This window comes from Bubalus kerabau, unplaced genomic scaffold (assembly GCF_029407905.1).
Source record: "Bubalus kerabau isolate K-KA32 ecotype Philippines breed swamp buffalo unplaced genomic scaffold, PCC_UOA_SB_1v2 scaffold_40, whole genome shotgun sequence".
NCBI lineage: Eukaryota > Metazoa > Chordata > Mammalia > Artiodactyla > Bovidae > Bubalus > Bubalus kerabau.
In genome coordinates, this window is record NW_026577894.1 from 1,512,702 (window position 1) to 1,516,665 (window position 3,964).

Below are 3,964 nucleotides of genomic sequence, written 5' to 3' on the forward strand. Positions count from 1 at the left end.
ATAATACAATACATAATCATCCTTTAGTCAGGTAATTCATGATAAAACTGAAGAACAAATCATTTTTATGAGTGGACTCATGATCCTTTTTGACTGTTAAGTTAGTTAAGTTGCTCAGGAGTATCTGACTCTTCGCGACCCAGTGGACTGTAGCCCACCAGGCTCCTCCATCCATGGGATTCTCCAGGCAAGAATACTGGAGTGGGTTGCCATTTCCTTCTCCAGGGGATCTTTCTGACTCAGGGATCAAACCCAGGTCTTCTGCATTGCAGGCAGATGCTTTAACCTCTGAGCCACCAGGGAAGCCCTTTTGACTTTTAAGAGGAAATAATTCCTTCATGTGAAATACTCCATGAAACTTTCATATTTCTTAAACAATATTTGTAGCATCTCTAGGTTAATATATTGACAACTATGCTTTTCCTGTTTGTCTATATTTCTCTTGCAAGATTATTTCCTCTTTCAAAATCAATTAACATTCAGAAGTTATTTGAGTTACATCTTATCAGACTGTAATTATACTTGCCTAGTTTGGAAATCATATACTGAGAAATGGGCTCCTCTAATTCCAAAATAGTACCCCCAAACACAATACAATAAACAAGATGTAGCACTCCTTCCCTTAATTTCTTAGAGAATTCACCCACACAATCTGCATGTGGAGTCGAGTTCCCTTTGGTCCACATCTTCTCTAGCATTCGTTATTGACAGACTTTGCAATGAGGACTATTCGAACTCGTGGAAGTGGTCCCTCCTTGTAACTTGGAGTTGAGTCGCTCCAAACATTAGTGTTATGGAGCAAGATGACATTTTGGAAATGCAGAGAAATTCTATCATCTCCCTGCCCCAACTGCTCTTGTATTTTCCCATCATATTGAATATATGATCACATCCCTTCATGCTTGTTCCCCACGTTAGTCTCTGATGTCTTTTAACTGGAATGCCCTCTGTACTCTTTGGCTTCCATCCCATAAGGCATTTTTCATTTCTTTAACGTTCTAAGTTTCCCTGGTCACATAGCCTTCCAAGATGCTATTTTCCCTGCCTGAAATTCTTCCTGCATCTTAACCCTGGTTTACGTAGGTTCAACCTATGGACCTCAACTCAATTGTTACTCTGAAAAGCCTTCCCTGACACCCAGGTTTTGGTGAGACAAGAGGCCCCTCGATAAGTTCTCAAAGGATCTGCCTGTGATGTATCATTAGATTCGTCTCAGTGAAAGCAGGAACTCTGTGTCTTCTTCTCTCCGCCTTCTAGTTCCAGAAACTTATGACATGCCTCCCAGCTCATCGTAGGTGCTCAGGATTTACTTAGTGTGTGAAAGACAGAAAAGTTCTTGGAAGACTCAAGGTGTCACTTGGCTCGGCACTTTTGCTCTCTTTGTATATTTGGCGATTCAATTCTTTATTTCCTGGGTTGATGTGTACACTATAATCAAGGCACAATCTAAGGCACTAAGACATATCCATAAATATAGGTTCTTGCTTTCAAGGAACTCGTACAGCAGATTTCTACAATTTAGGGCTTCTCAAAAGCTCTACAAGAACGTGAACGTTGAGTATGATCCATTTTCACTTCAAAGAAAGATATTTTGATTTCCATAGCAAAGGTGGAGACCTTCCAACGTTTAGTCCAATACTTATACCTTGACCATTTCAAGCAAGTCTTGTGGTTCCTTCTGGAGGTGTGTGGCTCTTGCAGAAATGTGAAGATCTTCCATCGTCCTCAGACTTTGGTGTCATTTGCAATCATAAGGAAAGCTTCCAGATATAGGTTCCAGACCACCACCACACACACTCAGTAGCCAATGGAGTGGATTCCAGGAATATGCGTTGTTAACCAGCATCACCGTTGATATTGCTGCTGCACACTCAATGCAGTAGCAAGGGCCTGGATTGTCCACTGGGTCTCATGTGGAATGGAAAGAAGGGCTTCCCCCCCCTCCCAAACATCCACCCCACTCTTGACAGCCTTGTGACTAGAAACGGGCCCCGAAACAAGAATCAGAAAAACCAGATAAGCCCAGATGGTAGTCCATGAGATGAAGGAACTAAGCAGCTGGTTGGGATGGCGCCAAGGGGAAAGGTTGCTCTTTTTGTCTCCCGCTCTACTCCTTTCTTCCTGGACGCCTTAGGGGTTCATCATGTAGATTTGAAATAAAGTTCACCAAAGTCATATGTGTTGAATCAAGATTTTGCATTTCACCATCTCTCAAAAACGAAGAGTGCTTAACCTGCACAGGTTTCTTTCAAAAAAGTCAATTGCTTTTCAATTCTGGGGTTTCTCCCTTGCCTTGTTCAAGTAGCCTTAAGAGTAAAAATCAACGAAAACTAAAGAAAGATTCAAAGATACCAACAAAGGACAACTTCTGTTTCTTCAATCATCTTTCCACTTAGTAGCACACGAGCTCTTTTCTTTGTATTTTGCCTAGGGAATTCGCAATGTGCTGGTTCAGATGGCAAGGCATCCGCCCTCAGGAGACTCGGGTTTGATCCCTGGGTCGGGAAGATCCCCTGGAGAAGGAAATGGCAACCCACTCCAGTATTCTCGCCTGGGAAATGCCACGGACAGAGGAGCCTGATGGGCCGCACTCCATGGGTCCTATAAGAGTTGGGCTCAACCCAGCAACTACGAACAGAAGTATTTCCAAAGACCACACTCAAGTGTGTGTGTGTGTGTGTCTGTCTGTCTGTCTGTGTGCCTGCCTGTGGTTCGTCTGCTCTCTCAGGAAGGTCGGGTGCTTGGCGGGTGGCGTGGGGACAAGGGTGGGGGGCCTCTGTAGGGCAAAGGGGCGGGGCTGAGGCGCTCCGGTCGACCGCGCCTCCGTGGCTCCCGGTGGGTTTGGGCAGCGGGCAGGTGCCGGGCAAGTTGGGCGCTCAAGATTCCCTGCGCCTAGGCCCGCAGGAGGTTCAGAGGCCCCCGGGCCGCGGGGGTGGGGAGGCGGCGGGCCCCGAAGACCGACACCTCCGGGAACGCGCTGCCCTGAGCAGCAAACGGGATGGGGGGGAGGCCCCGCTCAGCCAGCGCGGCCGGGTCTGGAGTGGCCGGGGTTGGGAGGGCGCCGAGACCTCCGCTCCCCTCAGCCCACCCCCCAGGCCCCGCGCGCACGCACGCACGCCCTCCCGGTCACTGGGGGGTCCTGGAAGCCCATCAGGCCCCCGGGCCCGGCCAGGCGGTTGCTGGTCTGGTGTTGGCGGTGTTCGGGGGCCGGGCCGGCGTCAGCAGGCTGGAGTGCGGTCGCGGGTCGTGCGGCTCAAGTACAACACGGCCCCCGAGGAGAGGTGCGGCCCGTTGGCCCGACCTGCAGGTCAGAGCGAAAGGGAGGCAAAGCGCAAGGCTCTTAGGGCGCCCCGCGGCAGCCGCGTCCGTGTCTGGCTTTATCCGCCTGAAGGCGCCCGATCTCGTCTGATCTCGGAAGCTAAGCAGGGTCGGGCCTGTTTAGTATCTTGGATGGGAGACCACCTGGGAATTCCGGGTGCTGGAGGCTTTTTTGCCTACCAGAAGAGGTCCTTTAGCCCCCGCCCCGCGTCCCAATTCTTGGACCCACACCCCCCCGCCCCCCCCCGCAGCCCCAGCCCCTACCGGGGAGGGGAGAGTGAGTGGGTGGCCAGGCCCGACTCCCGCTGCAGACCTGGGTTGCCTCCCTGCGGCCCGCGAGCCCCTCCGCATTCGCATTCGGCTTTCAGGAAACCAGACGACCGGCCGTCCCGTCTCCATCTGGGGCTCCTTTGGCTTGCCTCAGGCAATCCCGGGGCTTGCACCGACTCCAGCCAGAGCCCCAGCCCCCGCCCCACCCCCAGCCTCGCAGGCGATCGCGCATGCGCATGCGCGCGCATGCACAGATAGATGTGCCCAAAGGGGGCATCTAGTTTGTTGGCTTGTACTGTGGGTGGATCTATGCCTGGGAGTGGGACTGCTGAACCATAGGCTACTTCTACTTTTAGTTCCTTCGCGAACCTCCATA

General features: G+C 51.2%; 1 pseudogene; it reads left to right on the forward strand.

Annotated features, from left to right (window-relative positions):
* The first annotated feature begins 3,367 nt into the window (after positions 1 to 3,367).
* On the forward strand, positions 3,368 to 3,487 carry LOC129640825 (uncharacterized; annotated as a pseudogene).
* The last annotated feature ends 477 nt before the right edge of the window (positions 3,488 to 3,964 follow it).